General features: G+C 40.6%; 1 protein-coding gene across 1 annotated transcript in view; it reads right to left on the reverse strand.

Moving 5' to 3' along the window:
• Window positions 1-21,021, reverse strand: part of LOC138742327 (C-C motif chemokine 20-like) — a 107,340-nt gene extending 86,319 nt beyond the window's left edge. Inside the window, exon 1 of the mRNA XM_069896590.1 lies at window positions 20,978-21,021. The gene's annotated coding sequence lies outside the window, so the exon portion shown is untranslated. The remainder of the gene's footprint in view (window positions 1-20,977) is intronic.
• Between the last annotated feature and the right edge of the window lie 295 nt (window positions 21,022-21,316).

The raw sequence follows: 21,316 nt of genomic DNA on the forward strand, positions 1-21,316 counted from the left end.
ATAACACATGCTCTGCTGTTGTGCTTTGGATAATCTGCCTTCAAGTTCATAGGGTCTTAGATACATTAGCATGGGAACGTACCTTTCTACACATATTTACCATCAAGTACCAACTTTTACTAAATCGAACTTTCCAGGACTCAGCCCACAGCTTTCAATGCCATGGCACTTAAAATGCTCATTCAAATACCTCTTGAACATTATGAGAGAACGTACTTCCACTCCCCACAGAGAATGTATTCCAGCATTTATCCATCCTCACTGTAATAAAGTTCTTCCTCTTGTCTTCTCTAAACCTCCTACCATACCCTAAACCTCTGCCCTCTGGTTATGGGCACCCTGGCTTAGGGAAAATTGTCTAAATATTCACCCTATTTATTCTCCTTATAATGTTTTATCCTTTAATTAGATACCTCCCCCCCACCCCCCCCCCCCCCAACGCTTTCTCTGCTCCATCAATCAGCAGTAGAAGCTGGGGTCAAGTTCAGTAGTACTCCCCTGCTACATTCCACTGCCAGATATGGAAACCCACCAGCCTGCCAAGACTTAATTCTCCCTGTCTCAATCACCATTTACTTGAAAATTGTTTTTTAACAGTTTCATTGAATTCACTTTTTCTGTGTTCTTTTTCCTCCCTTTGGCTTGATGCATTTGCTGACCTTTTCACTTCTGATACTTACAAAATCTTCAAGTTGATGAGTTTAAATGCGTATGCAGATTTTGATCTGACCCAACATACACGGCAAAGAAGACATACTCTGTGAGCCACAAAGCGCCAGAAGTAGCTGGATGATTCACACCCCTCCACATCTTTGCGCTATGAATAGATTAAGTCCCTCTCAACCTCCATAATTTCCGATAAATTTCTGAAATCCATCGAAAGGATAGGTCAAGTAGATAATCTCATTGATGTTCCCACAATCCCATGTCCAGTATAAAACTATAACTGTGGATTTTCATTCATGGAGCTAACAAATTGCTTTAAATTTTATTTTCTTCCTCTTTATTTCTGTTTTTAATTTTAATTTCTTTTACTTCAGCGAATTCAACTCTAATTTACTCATTTTCTTTTGAATCTATGCTACCTTTTCTCCAGGCCTGTTCCTTCTTCAGAGATTCCCATTTTTAAAATCCTCTTTCTTTAGGAAAATTACAATTTAATCTATATAAACCATACTTTCAAGCATAACATTTCAGATTATAATTACTCACTGTACCATCAGTTTTTTTCCCCCTCTCTGCAGTTTTCTTGGATCCTTTGCCAATTAATATTATCGCTCTACATTCTCTGAACATTGATACTATTAATGCTTTTTTCTCAACTTCAAATAAAGATGACAATACTGGCCCTGGAACTCATCAATATCTCAGATGCCTTGCAGAACTTCTGAGCTTAAACTTGCAAAAGGCCTTGAAGGAAGGTTAAATGGTCAATTCCAGCCCCCTTGCCATTATATCAAGTTTGTATTGCATACATTTTACACAGAGAAGTCTTTCCGTCTGTTGCCAAAGCTGTTCTGGACATATTTAACAAAAATATCACGGAAACTGCTCTGTTCCAGTCAGATGGAAAATTTATCAAAGTATGTGATGGCATTAACTGCAAGAAGCAGTTTGGTCAAGTCAATGAGAACCAAATAGATCACTATTTCTCAAGCATGGAGTTGCCTAGTAGTTAGTATCTAGTCTGTAACTCTTATGTTGTCTGTTTCTAATCAACAATGATAATGTGGAGAAGGAGCCCAGAAACACACAAATTGCCATTTTATCTTGCTTCATCCTGAGAGCAAATCTCCTTGATTGATTTGATTGACTGAATATATCAGGAGTAAAATCAATAGAATATAATCAGTGATCAATATTAAAACATTTGTATGACAGTAACAAGCAAACACAAATTCCACCCCCAATATATATTCCACTTCATTTATCTTTGAGGGTTTTGAGTTTCAACTAAATGATTACAGTCTATGCTATGATAAATGACCCTGCATCGACATAATGGAAGCAGCATTTTCGTAACGGAAATATTTGTCTGAGTGCAGAATGCCTTGCACTCATTACAAGAAAATAAAATCTAGGTTATCCGCTTACATACTCATCGCATTTCTCACTAGATGACTGCCAAACCCATTGCTAGAAATTGCAAATTAAGAAATCATTTATTTGATTAATATGAGCTAACTTTGTAAATGATGGCTCATTAACAACTTTCAATTTTCATATTCATTGAACGGCTACAAATATCAAATCGCTAAAGTCAATGAAAAGGTAAGTTAAGTAGCAGCTAATCTGGGGTCCATGAGCTTGTATATAAGTATTGATTCTTTTCTTTCTTTCTTTGGCTTGGCTTCGCAGACAAAGATTTATGGAGGGGTAAATGTCCACGTCAGCTGCAGGCTCGTTTGTGGCTGACAAGTCCGATGCGGGACAGGCAGACACGGTTACAGTGGTTGCAAGGGAAAATTGGTTGGTTGGGGTTAGGTGTTGGGTTTTTCCTCCTTTGTCTTTTGTCAGTGAGGTGGGCTCTGCGGTCTTCTTCAAAGGAGGTTGCTGCCCGCTGAACTGTGAGGCACCAAGATGCACGGTTTGAGGCGATATCAGCCCACTGGCGGTGGTCAATGTGGCAGGCACCAAGAGATTTCTTTAGGCAGTCCTTGTACCTCTTCTTTGGTGCACCTCTGTCACGGTGGCCAGTGGAGAGCTCGCCATATAACACGATCTTGGGAAGGCGATGGTCCTCCATTCTGGAGACGTGACCTACCCAGAGCAGTTGGATCTTCAGCAGCGTGGATTCAATGCTGTTCGCCTCTGCCATCTCGAGTACTTCGATGTTAGGGATGAAGTCGCTCCAATGAATGTTGAGGATGGAGCGGAGACAACGCTGGTGGAAGAGTTCTAGGAGCCGTAGGTGATGCCGGTAGAGGACCCATGATTCGGAGTTGAACAGGAGTGTGGGTATGACAACGGCTCTGTATACACTAATCTTTGTAATATGCCAAGCAGCAAGGTGGTTAACAAAGAGCAGGACTTTTCACTTGTAGGGATGTTCTCAGCTTCAGAATATACAATTACAGCCAATTAAATACATTTGAAGTTTATTTCTAATATAATAAATATAAGAATGCAAGTCTGAAAATCAGGATCCTGCTTCGCCATGTGTACAGTGTATACTCGTGCAATGGTCAATCATGTGTAAAGGTTGACCCTTTTTTAGGCCAAAAATTACATATTTTACGTATATTTCGTATAAAATTCCTCCCACCCCATTCTTGGCCCTGACCGCCTGCCATCCGAGCTTCCGATGTCATGACCGCAAACTCTTGCCTTGGTCACCCACCCATCTAAGCTCCCGACGCCCAAACCAGCTGCCCATCCAGTCTCCTGACGCCACGACCACCTACCCATCTGAGCTCCCAACACCCAAACCACCTGCCCATCCAATCTCCTGACGCCACGGCCACCTCCCCATCCGATCTCCTGACGCCACGACCACCTATCCATTCGATCTCCTGACGCCACGACCACCTACCCATCCGAGCTCCTGATATCATGACCTTGCCCTATCCGCCTGACACCACAAATGCAGACTTACCACCCGGCCCCAGCCATTCAAGCTCCCAACACCTGGAAGAACACAGGTACTTATCGCAGCCAAAAGTAAAAGTTCCCCCCCCCCCCAAATCTGACCTGAAAAATTGGTCCGCAAAACTCAACAGTTACACAAGTCTATATGATGCACTGCACGCACATGCACACACAGACACACACAAACGCACGCACGCACACACACACACAAACACACACACACCATAAAATTGATGTATTTGCATAAAAAGCAAATAGATGCATGTTATGTAATAACATTTAAAAATTGTTTTCAAAATATTCCAAAAATCCCAAATAATGTCTGACACCCATATAGCAGGAGATCTTACAGACAGCTGAGGTCCATTTTTTGGATATTTAGCAGGGATCAGACTTGCCACCTGTGTGAAAAAGGAATTCAAGGACATTAACCTTTTCACACATGGGTCCTCTTTAATGATGTTCAGTGTGAAACACCCATCCTCACTCCAATGCCCCCGATGATCCTCTCATGTCCGTAGAAATCAGGATAATGGCCGAGGTAAATCAGAATGTCATCTGAGGATGACGTACAGGCTGCCTTCAGGAGAGTGAATCCGGTCCAGACTGAGTACCTGGCTGAGTATTAAAAATCTGTGCTAACCCACTTACCAATGTACTCAAGGATATCTTCAACATCTCACTCCAGTAGGGCATGGTACCCACCAGTTTCAAACAGTTGTCAATTATTCTGATGCCCAAGAAGAATGTAGTAACCTGCCTTAATGACTATTGACCAGTAGCTCTAATATCAACAGTGATGTAGTGTTTTGAAAGGTTGTCGCTGAATCATATCAGCAACTCTCTAAGCAGCGACATGGATCCATTTCAACTTACCTATTGAAGCAACAGGTGGATCCCATCTCATTGGCTCTACACAAAGCCCTGGAACATCTGAATAGCAAAGATATATTCATCAAGATGCTCGTTATCTACTTTTAATACCATCATCCTCTCAAAATCGAAACAACACCCAACTGTGTAATTGGATCCTGGATTTCCTCATCTCCAAACCACAATCAGTGAGGATTGATAAGAACATTTCCTCCGCAATCTCCACCAGTACTGGAGAACCACAAAACCACTTTCTTAACTTGTAACAGCACTGATTTGCCACTGCTTACACTCACTCCTTTCTTTTCCCACACCATGAAGTCGACTTTCTTTTGTATTATACACAACATACAATATTGCATTTTTCAACCCCCAAACACCACCCAGCTAAACTCCTCCAACCTTCTCATTGGCCTACTATGGTTGGCCCTGACACTCTTACTCTCTTCCTGATGAAGGTAAGTACGCAACCGCAACAGCCCCCCCCCCCCCCCCCCCCACCACCTTAGCCTCCAGGCCACGCAAGGAGATGACTGACTGGAACTGTCCCGCTATGCAACGGTCTGCAGGGCTGACAGTTCGGCTCAACCTCGTATGATAATGCAAGACAGGTGATGCATGGCCTGACTGGCAAGGGTGTTGGCCCACAGGAACAGACTACTCAGGATACATGGTTTACGAAGTGACAGGACCATGATACATTATCAAATGAATCAGCAAAATGCAAAGTAGTGAGTATATTAATTGACCTACATCAAACCTGAGAAACAAAAAAGCTGCAGATGCTGGAATCTTGAGTAAACAAAGGATCAGTGTAAGAACTCTAGAGGTCAAATAGTAATAAAATTATCAGTTAATATTTCAGATTTGAACTCTTTATCAAGACTAAGACAGAAGTGGTGAAATTTCAAGGGAAAAAGAAGCTGGGGAGGGACCCAAAGGTGATGAAACATAAGACAGAAAGAGTGGGGTAGAGAGAGAAGTAGAGGGAGAAACCATGAGGAGGGGGTTGGGGAAAGAAAAGTTAGAGGAAAATAAGAGCAGGTGTAGGTAAAGAGAGGGAGACAGTGGATTAAGATTATAAAAATTAATCTTAATGCCATCAGGTTTAAGGCTGTGTAATGATGTATTGCTCCTCGTTTATGTTTAGTTTCACTCCAACGTCGGATGAGACCAAGACAACTTCAGCTAAGTTATTTAGTATCACTGTGATTGAGAGCAAAGGTGGTTGCAGTCTAAATGTATTTTGTCACTTAGCACAACAAACATGGTCAGAGGCCTCCTATCCACTGTATTTTTTACCTCCTTTGGGGGCTATGAGAACTGCTGAGTTCTGCAAGCATTTCGTGTTTTCAGTCAAGGCATACTCTGTTGACCAATAATTGAGATATTTATGTATCCAGAGAGTTAACCCTCGTAACCCTTCCTCACTGCTTCCCCTCTCTGATTCCACTACCCTCATGCCCTTCTCTCTCTCTCCTTCACTCTTCTAACCCAGGTGAACCATCCTGACTTGAGACCTCGACTACCCATTTCTCTCCACAGATGCTGCCTGACCCAATGAGTTCCTCCAGCACCTTAGCTGTTGCTCTACATTTGCAGCCACTTGTGTCTCCTCACTAATTTGGCTGCTTTGTTTGTCTGACTTTTTCATACCTTTGATGTGAATAACTTACTCCTAAAAGTACTTGAACATTCATTGGTGCCTTGTCAGTTACAGTGCACTCCCACTGTACAAATGTAATTCATTACTCAAATACTGAAATTAAATAATGTGATTCTAACTGTTGAAATTGTCAGACTTTGTCCTGAAGAGCATAAAAACTTAATGTACTTTGAGTTTTGTGAGACTCTAATGAGAGTGTCTCCAAAGCCTCCTTGTTGCACAAGACTTTTTATATTTTACCAGCTTCAATCTCCAGTGGCTAGATCACAATCACAACACATAATTCCATGCATTGTTTTTGAGGATTTCTGCAAGGGATCTGACCGGGGTCTAACCAGGTCCATCACAGGATCTGAGCTATCATGTATAAAGGCATCTATCTACATGAGGCTCTTCACCTCCGTTTCTCACAGCGACGTCCAGGAAAAAGGGACAGAAGCTTGAAGATCAGCCCCTCTTGGTTCAAGGACAGTTCATTTCCAACAAATATCAAACTCTTAAAACTGCTTTTGTTACACTAATCAAACACCACAAGGGACTGTCAGCACAAGTGCAGAGTCACATTTTTCTTGCACGAGGATAACTGAATATTTACTATTTATTTTTTGTATTTATTGGCTTTTTAATTCAAATTGGGTAAAACATTGCAGTTTTTTTTAGGTACCCATTTGGGTGCAGCAAGTGCTACTTTTGGCACAAATGTGCATTACACAGTACATAGAAAGAAAGAAAATAAATAAATTATGATAACTATTTCTGTTTAGTCTCTTCCTCATCTCCCTGTGAATCTCGTTTCATTAATCACATAAGAGATCTGAGCTCAAAGTTAACAGTGTGTAATTTCCTCTGCCATTCGTCCTTTTTAATTGTATTAAAAAAACCTAAATATTCTTTTTCAAAATTTGCTTTTTTTTTAAAAAGTTGCATTTTAGGTCTCTAAGAATGTTTGGGCACAATCTGTGCGTATTTCTGGACACTTAACATCAAATATAAATGACATGAACTTTGTGCTTAAATTTGTAATGCTGGCTCAGAATTAATCTCTCCATGGCAGCAGCAAATTAGAGCAAGATTGACTCCATCTGTCAAGAACCCTGATTTCTGAGCTTAATCAGCTTCTTGTTCAATATTTTATTCCCTCCTCTACCATTTAAATTAATTAACATTCTCAAAATATGGAACTTATTAGAATTTGGAACTGATTATAATAAACTATCCCAGCAATCATTTCTCTTTCAAGGTCGGAGGTTTCGAAGTCAGGGCTCCCTCCTTCTCTCTCTCCTGCATCCTCACTTGCTCTCTCTTATTAAATTGCTAGAAAACAGATGCTCCTGTTGCTATTTCTTAGGAAGATTTTTTCATGATGTTTCATCAGTCATTAACATTGACGCTGATTCAGGTTTGTTATTTTTTTAAATGCGCAGTTTCTATTTGATTTTTTTGCCAGTAATTGCTTTAGTAATTGTAAAAGTAAGGTGTCTCTTTGTATTTCGATATCATCTTATTTTTCTCAACTTAAGGAATCCATCAACCCCCACATAGGATCTGTTCATTGTCAACCTTTAACTCTATTGAACTATTAATTACATTACCTGAACTAATTAGAGCAGTCCAGGGAGAATATTGCAGATTAAAAATAGGAGCAACATTGGATTTGATTCCATGTAAAGAACAGTAATCAAAGCCTCATTTAGTGAAGTAGTTAGAGGATTAAAATCAATTAACCCAGAGCAGAAGAGTGAACAGTGTTGCTGGTTTGACCTGATACTTAAACATTGTCACATGAAGGGATAATTCATGGTCTAAATTTCTCTGGAAAATTTAAGAAAGATTGATAATGGCTTAATCAAAAGAGTGACATTTGAGGTTGAATTGATTGATCATCCAGCACAACATCATTTATCTTGGGTTTTCTAGAACAGAGCACTGGGGCATTACAGTTTGGTTGATGAAGAACCAAGTTCTCAGAAGCTTAATCTATTGAGAAGTTGCCATCTGGGTGTAATAAGAAACAACTGGTCCATTCCAAAACATTTTCTTTCAAGAGGGTCCACATGGGAAAAGATCAATGTCCTTGGATTTGTAATGATGGGAAAGCAAGCTGATTATTATTGTTTTATTATAACTAGAGGCCAAGGTTAAAACTGAAATAGCTGTGTAATTAGACCTAGCCATTGGCCCATGTGGAGAATCAAGTCAATGGATGAACTGGCACGAGTAATTAATTCTATCATCTTCATAACCTGATTAACTCAGTAGCAATAGCTAGGCTATGGCATAACTGGAGAAATAGAAAACAAAGTTGATGCTGTGGTACCAAATAGTCCCTATAGAGCATGACAAAGATGGATTAAATGTAGAGTTGGATTTGGAGTGGACAATCCATGTGGTATCCTGTACCATCTTATTGGAGAAAAAGCAGAAGGATCAGGGTGGGGTTGGATCTTGGAAGAGAACCTAACTCCTTTCTCAACTTTGGAACAGGATCAAAACACAGGGCAGTGGTTCTCAACTTTTTTCTTTCCACTTACATTACCATCTTAAGTAATCCTTCACTAAATACAGAGCACCTATGGCATTGGATGTTATTATGTGATCTGTGGTTAGTAAGAGATTACTTACGGTGATATGTGAGTGGGGAAAAAGGGTTGAGAACCACTGACCTAGGGTCACAAATCTTCTCACAGCTACCTTTGGGCAGAAGGTACTGAAGACCAGCACCTCTAGGTTCAAGTACAGTTTTATTCCCCCCAATTGTTATCAGGCTCTTGAACCTCCCCTTGTTAGGCACCTGCTCGTAAACTCCAAAAGGACTGACTGCACTTTAGCTGAGTTACTTTTTTTCTACTTAAAATGATTGTGAGTATTTATTTATTGTGTTTTTTTTATTCCATTAAGTATTTAATATGTAGGTTTTAACTGTTTTGTAGCAAGTCAGAATTTTTGGTACGTGTGTACATTGTGCAATGTTTATGACAATAAATTAATTATCAATAAGGATGAACATGAATGTGAAATACTTGGAACAACCAAGAGACTGACTAGATTGTTTATTGTCATGTGCACTGAGATGCAATAAAAAGCTTTGATTTTGTGTGCTATCCAGGCAAGTCACCTCTTATGTCTAGCAGGTCATGTGATAATAAAACAAAGGTGCAGAGTGTAATGTTACAGTAAGTCAAAGACGGCTGGGTATAGTGAAAAGTACAGTTAAATAAAACAATGTAAGGGTATCATCTTTTACCAATCAGAATCTGTAGGTTTGTGTTTTAAATCTCATGTACCTTCTGCCTGATGAAAAAGGGAGAAGAAAGTAAGGCTGTGATATGTTTTATACATTGATGACTTGATCACTTTATGGCTTGAAAGATTGTATACTATGAAAGGTGTCAGTGTTTGCATGTTGACTTTACAATTCGGTGCCTAAATGGATTTGTACATCTTTCACCTGTGGTCTGCACTGTGGCTTTGATACGTGTGAATTTGCACAGAATTAGACACTTCTGTTGCCGTTTTCAGTGACCCCAGTTTCTGCATTAAGAATGAATGTGATGGCAGTGTTTACAATGAAGAGTTCCTTTGCAGTTCATACAGTATGTTTTCTTTCCAACTACGGATTTGATTCCTAGAAGCAGATTTGTGGTATTGAGCTGGAATTTTCACAATTACCATTGGAAATCATGTGCCAGCTGACTGAAGTGTGGTTTGCGTTTTCATTTCCTGTTCTTGGTGATATGTAGCTAATTTATATTATTCATATAATTACTGTCATTTACTTTTAGAAATAATTAATAGATCAGACAGAATTTGTAGGGAGGTGGATTTATAACCATAAGATATAGAAGCAAGGCCCATCGAGTCCACTTCTCTATTCCATCATGTGCAGATCCATTCTCCAATCAGCCCCACACACCTACCTTCTCCCCATAACCTTTGATACCCTGGCTATTCTGATGCCTATCAATCTCAGGTTAAATACACCCGATGGCTTGGCCTTCACAGCTGCCCGTAGTAGCAAATTCTAAAAGTTCACCACACTCTAGCTCAAGAAATTCCTCTGCATCTCTATTTGAAATGGGCACCCTTCAATGCTGAAGTTGTGCCTTCTTGTCCTAGACAGCTCAGGGCTGGTTTCATTTAAACAGGAGGACAGAATGAATGCCTGTGCAAGGATGAAAATCATAAGCATCTGAATGACAAGAAGTGGGCATGGGGATAAAGGTAGTAAATAATCAAAAGGTTAGTTAAAGGCAGTATGACTAGGAGAATCAAAATCGTGAACTGGGAAAAAAAAATAGCATAGATGCTGGAAATCTGAAGTAGAGAGAGAATGCGCTGAAACAAATTACTTTCTGACATTGTCCAAATGCAACAACATATTTAACTATCTGAAACTCCACTTCACCACCATGGTTCAGGAAGATTTTACTCTGTTTATTATTCAATTATTTACCATCTTGTGTACTGAGATGTTAGAAAAAGCATTATTTCGAGTGCTATCTGGACGGGCCAACCCATATTTATGTGCAACAGGGAGTGCAATGATAAAATAAAAGTGCAGAGAACAGTAATACAGAAAAAAGGTTCAGTTGAAATACTGCAAGGACATCTTCTTATTCATAAAAGGACTGTCCTAAGGACAGTCTGATAAAAGCAAGGGAAAAACTGTTCTTCAATCTGGTGGCTTGGACCATGTGAATCATACTATTTGTGTTCAGCCTCTTATTTAGATCATTGGAAATAGCCTTCCCAAATTATGTTTTGGGATAATATTGTTACTTTTCATTGGGAGTAAATGGAGAATACTTCCTTGAGTATTCAAAGAAGCCCTTACTGAACTAAACAATGTCTGGAACTGTGGAGGAAAAAAGTCAAATGAAATACAAGAGGTTGATCACTCTTTAGGCTACAAAAATTCCTTGTGTATGACCAGGTTTAGTTTCCATGCTCCTTATTCTGAAGTTGGCTGGTATTTGTGGTGGTACAAGGGGACAGGACAACACCTGGTCAGCTGCCAATCAGTCAGCCTGAATCGATCGAGCCCCACCCGGTCAGGAGTCAATCACCCTCTGGGATATAAGCCTGTGCCAGCCTCCCGAGGCCTCACTCAGAGTTGCTGCAGCCACAGCCAGACTGGCTCTGTGGAAGTCTTTGTGGATTAAAGCCTGTTGTACAGTCTTTACCTTGTGTGTTTCTGATTCTGTCTAACAGCACACCATAGTATTAAGGCAAACAAAAAAAACCTATATTGTGCTGTCTCCAAGAATTTTTATAAAATGTTAATTTCCATAAGAATACATATGCATCGAGTCCACGCTGCTGAAGATCCAGCTGCGCTGGGTGGGTCACGTCTCCAGAATGGAGGACCATCGCCTTCCCAAGATCGTGTTATATGGCGAGCTCTCCTCTGGCCACCGTGACAGAGGTGCACCAAAGAAAAGGTACAAGGACTGCCTAAAGAAATCTCTTGGTGCCTGCCACATTGACCACCGCCAGTGGGCTGATATTGCCTCAAATCGTGCATCTTGGCGCCTCACAGTTCGGCGGGCAGCAACCTCCTTTGAAGAAGACCGCAGAGCCCACCTCACTGACAAAAGGCAAAGGAGGAAAAACCCAACACCCAACCCCAACTAACCAATTTTCCCCTGCAACCGTGTCTGCCTGTCCCGCATCAGACTTGTCAGCCACAAACGAGCCTGCAGCTGACGTGGACATTTACCCCCTCCATAAATCTTCGTCCGCGAAGCCAAGCCAAAGAAAAGACATATGCATCCAATCTTGTTGTTACTAACAGACACAATAGTAATTTTCAGAGTCGTCATTTGAGATATTGAACGAGTTCCTTTGAGAACAAGTCCTCAGTGATAACAAATCCATAGAACCCTTGTTGCATGGGCTCACTACTCAGAGCAGTGACTTCACATCCATTTAATCCATGAAGAATGAATGGGCAGAAATGGATTTTGATGTTATACTTTGACAAATATATTTTGGTACTCAATAGATTTACACTAGTGAAGGATGAGCAATTTTGTGCAGATTCTCAGAGATATTGGGCAAGAAAAGCTCTGAATTTTTTTTAAAGTGGCCAAAGATTCACTATTATTCCATTAAGCAGCACAAGACCAAAGATTAGAATTTCTTGTTTTAGAATTTCCGGCATAAATAATAAATTTGGTTCTTTCAGAATTTCATCACAGCTGAAGTGAGAAAGCTAACGTTTGTACTGTTAGGACTACAATATATTGTCAAGTTTTAAATAGCTGCTTGGCATTTAGATTATTTATATTTATCATAGTTTTAACTGTTTCAAACATCAATTCCTTTCTCACACCAAAAGGATGTAGCAAGCACCTTGAAAATTGATTTGCATTATGAAGGGTTGAAGCAGTGAACCCAAACTGAATATGTTTCACTTAATAGATTTCCTCCTTGCATCTAATCGAAGTTGCGAAGCGTTGCAAGTTAGCAGAGTTTCCAGCCTTCCTGGATGCCACTCCATTTTACTCCAGCATACCTTTAACTTATTAATTTGTTCTGTTGTTCCTAAAATTAAATGTTCCAGTGAAGCTGGTGAGCTTAAAGGAAAAAGCAGAAAACAAAGCTCTGAGAAGTTTAAAAGGAAACAGAATCAGACGACTTTCAAGGGAGGGAAAAGAATTGGGATCCAGGTAAAATGTGAGTGTATTTGAACCTGGATCCTGGTGAATGAAAAACTATGCAGGAAATAGGTCCTTGGATTAGGAAAGAGGACATGAGAACCAGGGCCTCAGTGTATTTAAAAAGTTGGAGCTAGGGCAGATTTCAAATGGAGTGTAAAATGGAATGGCAGAATCAGCACCTGATGAGCCAGATTTTTGAATGTTTAATGTGATGCACTATCAATAACTCAAAAGACTAGAGTTACAATAAACTTGAAGGTTCTACTGTGACCCAGGCTTTCAGGGGAGGGTTGCGGTGTTGGAGCCATTATACAGGGTCAAGAAGGAGGAGCCACAGGTCCAGTCACACGAGGGGGCGGAGCCAGATTAATGAATCTGTTCAGTTCACCATGTACTGCATCACAGGAACTTCAGTTCACTTTGGAATCTGTTTCAGTGGAAATGAATGAGAATGTTTTGAATGATACACCTTATCGTGACTTCCATTACTTATAATCTACAAGTATGACTTGGTAAAAGTCTGACAGAGCAAACTGACCACTGCCAGTGGGCTGATATCGCCTCAAACCATGCATCTTGGCGCCTCACAGTTTGGCGGGCAGCAACCTCCTTCGAAGAAGACCGCAGAGCCCACCTCACTGACAAAAGGCAAAGGAGGAAAAACCCAACACCCAACCCCAACCAACCAATTTTCCCCTGCAACCGTGTCTGCCTGTCCCGCATCAGACTTGTCAGCCACAAACGAGCCTGCAGCTGACGTGGACTTTTACCCCCTCCATAAATCTTCGTCCGCGAAGCCAAGCCAAAGATATATAAAAAGAGTGATTTTTTTTTAAATCTCATTTGTTAAAAATTTAAATCAATCTTCACAGACTTATGGAACTGGTTACAAACAATTGAAAAACAAATATTAATTGTAAAATTGAGCAGGTTCTCTTTCTACATAAAATTCTGCAGATTGGACATGAATGGTCACATTTTCCACCTGTCACTAATTGCCAGCATAATCATGTAATGGTATAATCTCACTTGATAATTAAGGCCTTAATAAGTGGTTAGAGGATTTGCAAAAGTAAGATCTTGTGCAATTAAAAATTCCATTGTTGAAATGTTTAACTCAAAAGATCTCACTTTCTGATTGTTGAAGTTTAAATTTGATCCATCTGAAAGTGACATTTAATGTCACAAAACCCAATAACAAATCCATAGAAAGTTCTTAAAAACACTCACCGGGTCAAGCAGCATCAGTGGAAAGAGAAAGAGAGTTAATGTTCATAAAATTTTTCTTTCCGGCGGCCAGAACTGCTGAGTGTTTCCAGCATTTCATGTTATTTCACATTTCCAGCACCTTGTTGGAATTCTGTTTTGATTTCCACTAAGATATCTATTCTTTCCTCCACTTTTCACAAGATTTTCCTTTCTCACTTCACCCCTTTATCAAAAGTTATTAACACCTTGCAAGATATAGTTTGATATGGCATTCAACATATGGGGTCCCAATATTTAATTTGAAGTTGAGAACAATTATAGATTAAAGGTCAGATAAGAACTGGGAAAAAAAATCCTATCCATCTGAAACACGGTAGTAAGCCTGACCATACGTCTTCAAAAATATAATGAAAAAAAACCCCAAATTAAGCATTTTTCTCTCAGTGGTTAAATGTTCTTGGTTATGACGCTGCATATTAATGTCTCTAGTGATAAATGCTCTTTTGCCATTTATCTTTTTTGAATATTTTATTTAAAAGTTCCATACATGCAGTAACTATAATTGTTGTAATTAATATAAATACCAATAACAAATTGAGAACATACACGATGGTTTTCACCCCACCCAGAAATCCTTCCCTCCAACCCAACCACCCACCCCTCCAAAGAAACAATATACAATTTAAAATTAAAATAGTTTTATAGGTATAAAGAAAAAAAAAGAGAAAAGAAGTCTTTGGATTGCAGAGAAGGATGTCATCCAGTATAAATTACATGAAGGCACAGAGGAGAATCCCGCAGGTCCAGTCTAGCCATTTATCCATTTAAAACGAAGCTCTGAAATTTGTAATCCTCTTCAGCCAGTTGTTCCCCATAGAAAAGGAATTGTATAATGCTTCTTTTTCAGTGTTGCACAAGTAAAACAATTCTTCCCAAGTGAACTAAAACATCAACCATTTTAGCTCTTTTGTCCAAGGATCTTCTATTATGGGTCATCATTTTGCCCCTGGCATAATTTCAATGTCAGTGTCCTCCACAATGGCAAAGGGCCCCGAGTAGCATTCCTTTGGAAAACTGCACGAGAATTTGGACTGCCCTTGTTACTGAATTTTTCCCGGTAAAATATGGTGTGACCCCCACTGTGAGTAACAGTTGTAAAGTCTACATTCTGGTCTCTTACTGATATTTAACATGAGCTATCAAACATTCTTGGAGAGTATCAGTAGGTCCTTCATCTAAAGTAACACCACCCCACCCAAAATTCCAAATTCCAAAGCCTGGGTTAAGGCGAGGATGACTGGGGTGTACATTTTTCAATGGCACCGAAACTTGCAAGAAAAATACTGCGATCAAATAGAATTCTTCTTCAAGTACCATAGCATTGCTGTGGATGTAACTTGATAAGTATACCCTCCCTCTCTTCAAGCCACATCACATTTGTCCATCCACCAAACCTCAATCAATTATTGCAGACTTTTGTAATTCATTCAACTTCAGGAACCACAAATGCTATATCAGTTGACCACAGTCCCACCAAATTGATATTCACAAAGGAGGAAGAAATCTGTAAGGGTGGTGTAATGGTAACAAGTGAATTTAGCGTTACCTTGGATTAGAGTATGTATGGTAGGACCTTAACTATGGAATGTAGGAATGCATTTTGTGTGTGATTACTCAATCTTCTGTCCTAATGTGTTGTAAAAAGTAGAGACAGAGTACGCAATAGTCCAATATGTAATTTCCCATCTGAAATAACCCATTTATAATAGGAAGGCATGAGCAGAAATAACAGCTCCAAAACATAGTTGCATTAAGTTGCCAAATCAGATTAATATTTAACCATGTAAAAGAATCACTGTGGCATCGAAAAAATCATTTTAAATGGTTGTTCAAATCTTAATTGTTCTCTCGACATGGGTCCGAGGCCAAAGCTATTTGCAAACAGCTTTAAGTGTCTCCCTATGCCCCCATCTTGTGAATATCAATTTGGTGGGACTGTGGTCAACCGATATAGCATTTGTGGTTCCTGAAACTGAATGAGTTACAAAAGTCTACAATAATTGATTGAGGTTTGGTGGATGGACAAATGTGATGTGGCTTGGCGAGAGGGAGGGTATACTTATCAAGTTGCATCCACAGCAATGCTATGGTACTTGAAGAAGAATTCTATTTGATCGCAGTATTTTTCTTAAATGTTTTGGTGCCATTGAAAAATGTTAAATACACCTTTTATGTGGCACAGTCAGCATTTCAAAGCTAATTGTAGCTGTCAATATTCAAGAGCCATGCAATTGCAGTATGCTTTGCAAATCGGAAACATTTTGCATTAGAAGACTTCCTGCAAAGTTAGCCATTAAATATTGGATTAAAAACACAGAGAGGATGCTTTGTTGTACAAAATACTAGTTTCATGGAAACCGGATGGTCTTCATATTTCCAGACATATTTGGTGAAACACAAACAGAATAACTTCAAGAGTTTTGAATAATAAAATGATCATTGCAATTAATTTCGTGGCAGAAGCATTCAAGCTCAAAATTATGGCTCCACCAGTCTTTGTTTTGAGAAATGAACTTGGAACCATTTCTCTTGAAGTAGTTCTGAGCCAATAACACCAAAAGAGTTCAGTTTGAAGGGAGAAAAAAAAAAGGGGGAAGAAAAGTAAATGGGAAATGGACATTTTTGAGTTTAAGGGGCCTTGCGGAATCAGTTATAAATTTGGGCTGATGAAATAAGAATTCTGGCATGGAGTTCAATAATACAGGAAATTTACAGAGTGGCACATAGAGTGAGATACTCTGCAAGGGGGAATATGATTAATAAAATTTGGAAGTCTTGGTTTATACTGAAATTGAAGCTCTATTGGCATCTCAAGAAAAACCCTTAGCTTTTACTACATTGATAGCCAGACGAGCAATGTTATTGAAATGGAAAGGAGATTCATCCCATACCCGTGGTTATATGATGTAATGTCCTATCTAAGTTTATTTAAAAATCAGATTTAAATATTAAAGATAGAAAGTTTCAATTTATGGGGACCCATTCTGAGAATTTATTTATAATTGGAAGAGTCAATAAGGATTATATGTTCTGGTAATTCTTTGTCTGTTCTCTGGGGGTTTCCAGTGATTCCACATCATATTGATTACTTTTTCTTTCAAAAAAAAGTAACCTTGATTAGAGTGAGGGGATTAGATTATCCATATTATTTCAATATAATAATGTAGTCATTTATGAGTTTTACAAACCAAGTTTAATTGCTTAACAATTCAGTGCAGTACAGATGTCGAAAATGTGAGCTGACCTGCCAACTCAGAGAGAAAAAGCAACTGCCCAGCTTTGCGCTGCCAGTCAGCTGCTTGGACCCCATCACATATCCCCCTTGCGAGAGAGTCCAAATGTCTGAGCAACGGTTTGAGCATTTAAGTGGTGTTATCCACCACAGTAGTCTAATATGGGTCTGGCATGGTTACGTTCATTATGTTTACTACTAGATTGAGTTATTAAAAGTAACTATTAATGTAGATATGCACATTTTATTACTTATTTTTTTCCTCTGGTATGTATTTGCTTGTGTACATTCACAAGATCGTGTTATATGGCGAGCTCTCCACTGGCCACCGTGACAGAGGTGCACCAAAGAAAAGGCACAAGGACTGCCTAAAGAAATCTCTTGGTGCCTGCCACATTGACCACCGCCAGTGGGCTGATATCGCCTCAAACCGTGCATCTTGGCACCTCACAGTTTGGCGGGCAGCAACCTCCTTTGAAGAAGACCGCAGAGCCCACCTCACTGACAAAAGGCAAAGGAGGAAAAACCCAACACCCAACCCCAACCAACCAATTTCCCCCTGCAACCGCTGCAACCGTGTCTGCCTGTCCCGCATCGGACTTGTCAGCCACCAACAAGCCTGCAGCTGACGTGGACATTTTACCCCCTCCATAAATCTTCGTCCGCGAAGCCAAGCCAAAGAGAAGACAATTGATTCATTGTTTAATTGTCATTTATTATTTATGCTTATTATGTTAAACTCAATCAAAATATATTAAAAAGAAAATAAATTGAACAATACAATCTCAAGATGCCAAATTGGACAGGGAACAAAGAAAGGAATCCCTACCACACCAAGCTCTAATACTGCCTCCACTAGTCTATTTACTCGCCTAGTAATGGACTATGTAGATATGATTGACTGCGCAGAAGTAAAATGCTAATCCCTCGTAATAATTGAGAGTTCTCGAGGTGGGTTGAAGCATTTCCCACCACGCACATGGACACTAAAACAGTAGAAAAAGTGCTTACAAAAAAAACATTTTGAAGGCATGTCGTGTGTCAGATTTTGAGTACTGACAATGGATCTCACGTTACAAATGAACATGCAGATGCATTGTGGGAATTACAAAAAATCTCTTGTGTGTATCACCCATGATCAGCTGACATTGTACAAAGATGTAATGGTGGCTTGAAAGCTAAACTGTCAAAAATCTGCAAACAGAAATGATTAAATTGGGGACAACGCTTATCAATAGCACATCATGCCCATGAGAAACAGTAGATGCTCCTATTTAACTCCGCATGAGATAGTTACTGTGAGTAGGGTCAGTGCCAGAGCAGGTCTTAGCGGTGGGCATTAGGGTAACTGTGGGGGGCACAATCTGAAGCTTGAAAATGTGCTCAGTTGGGGGGGGGTGGTTGGCAGTGGTGACTATGTGAACCTCCTCTATGTGGTCCCTCCAGCATAGCAGGCAAATATCCTGCTTATATTGTGTGGAGACTGGTGATCCTAGATACTAGTGATACTTGGTGCACTCTAGTGCTGCGGGTGGAGGAGAAACAATACCTCATTGGGGGGGCAATGCCTGTGCATTCCCCACCTTGGGAAAACCCTGCTTCAAGAATGATGTCAATCCCAAAGACCAGTAGCAATTAAGTAAGTTTAGAGTGGGAAGGAAAGGTTGGGAATCACTGCTCTAGACCCAATTGTTACTGAAGTATTTGGCTTGAGAAAAATCGCCATTGGCCCATTTCCTTTGGAGTTATGAACCCGTGCACATAACGAGTCAATGAGGTACGATTACAACAATGGTTTTCAACCTTTTTCTTTCCACCCACATCCCACCTTAAGCCATCCCTGACTAATCACAGAGCACCCATGGGATAGGGAATACTTAAAAGTGGTATGTAAGTGGAAAGAAAAAAGTTGAGAACCACTGCCGTAGAGTAAACTGCTGATTCAGGTCTCACCCCAAGACCTGAATCGAGGTTCAACACTGATCCTCCACATGAGTAGCAATCCTGACATCACAACCCTGAATGTCTTATCCTTCAACTTAGCGCCTAACTCCCTAGATTCTATTTTCAGGACCTCATCACCCTTCCTACCCATGTCATTGGTCCCCAGATGGACCATAGCATCTGGCTGCTCAGCCTCCCTCTTGAGAACACTGTGAACTTGCTCTGAGACATCCCAGACCCTGGCACCTGAGAGGCATCATGCCATCTGGGATTCTTGATCTCAATTTCTGGCAAGCACCCATAACAGATATAAGTACTCGCACTTAACTTAATTTTTAACAAGTAGGTAAGAACAAAACTGATCTAGGTCTCTAATCAGTGGGATGTGTATTTTCTGTATTATCTTAGAGAATGATTTGCAAAGTTTTGATTGAAGCCAAAGCAGATCATTGTCCTCAACCCAATAACTATCTCTGACCTCTCATTAAGCCCTTTCAAACTGCCATGTAAAATGTTAGTGTCCCACTCACGCGGGAGTTAGAAAAGGTCCAACCTGGTCAGCATGGTCCTAATCCAACCAGATCCCTGACCCACCTCAGAGGTAATCAGGGAACCCAATTAAACTTAACTAGGTCGCGTCTACTGGCGACTTGAACAGGAAAATGGCTGACCTGATTACTCTGATGACGTCAGCACTTGTGCACTGGCGTCACGGGGAAACCCTTGGTTGAAGTGCCTGCTGCAATTGGAAAGGGGGGAATGGGGAAGAGGTCGTTCCTGCGGAGTGGGAAGGGGGGCTGCCATGGGGGAGAGAGGTCATTGCCGTGGGGGGGGGGGAGTGGGAAAGAGAGGGGTTCCTGCCACATGAGGGGAGAGTGGGAGACTACAAACTGCAGCTGCTGCAGACGCCTCTCCGGTTCACAGTGACAGCTCAACGATCGTGACAGCAGGACGTTGCTGGAGGGTGGGTGTCGATTGACAGTGGGGGTGGTGATTGACTGTGGGTGGTGACTAATGGGGGTTGACAGTTGGGGGTGGCAACTGATGGCCGGTGGGGGGGGGGGGGGAGGAGGGAGAGACAGGGCAGACTGATTACCGATATTTCCTGTGAATGCATGGCATGTCATTTATTGCGTTATTGTGGGGGTGGGATCCCCCTTAAATCACCGTGTTGGTGAGTTAATGGGTCAATTAACCCCTGCAGTTTAAAAGGTGCTTCCAGTCCCTTTTCCCCAGTAATTGCACCTGGGTCCCAGGAGGGATACCCAGGTGTTGCAGTTTAAAAGAGCCTTTTCTGTCCCTTGCTCAATGCTAAAATGATTTTTTTTAACATGTCTGAAGTTGAGCAGGTTCACTAAAATCCTTGCATGCATGTAGAAAGAGCTTGGAGCCTAGCTTTAGTCTATGATACCCTGGAGTGTGAGTTATATTGGCAAGGGCCCAGGTTTGGATAGGAAAGTGGAAGGAAGCTGCTCCACTTCAATCTCACACCACCCAATGCCATGTATTACTCACTACATCATATCTTCTCTGCACCATTTTAAAGTTTCCACATTCTTCCTTTCATGAGGCAACCAGAAATGAACACAATACTCTAAGTGTGGTCTAATCAGAGTTTGTGGACCTGCAACATGACCTCAAGGTTCTTAATCTCAATACCCCATCTGACAAAGGCCATCACTTATAATACTCTTCAGATTGCAAGGAACAACTGTGCCTTCTACAAGCAAAAGTGAAACTTACTTTGGATCTGTAGCTTGCTTCAGCAGCCACCATTTCTTGGGCTTGGCAATTTTGATTACCAACAATAAAACCTGCCAAGCAGGTTATTTGAGAGGCTTTGTGATACTTTGTGATACTTTGACAGCTCATTTCCTGGGAGCCTGCCCGTGGCCCCACCTAAATACAACCCAGAAGTCATCAGGCTGGATTTCCTATGTCAAATTATTGCCTCATTTAGTTCCCACCTGTTTTCAAACTGAAACATAACCCATGTTGAAATGCTCAATAATATCCAGTGGATGCTTTCACAACTCATCTCTCTCCCTTGAGGTAAACAAGAAAATCTGCCGATGCTGGGTT

The sequence above is a fragment of the Narcine bancroftii genome, chromosome 9 (genome assembly GCF_036971445.1).
Source record: "Narcine bancroftii isolate sNarBan1 chromosome 9, sNarBan1.hap1, whole genome shotgun sequence".
NCBI lineage: Eukaryota > Metazoa > Chordata > Chondrichthyes > Torpediniformes > Narcinidae > Narcine > Narcine bancroftii.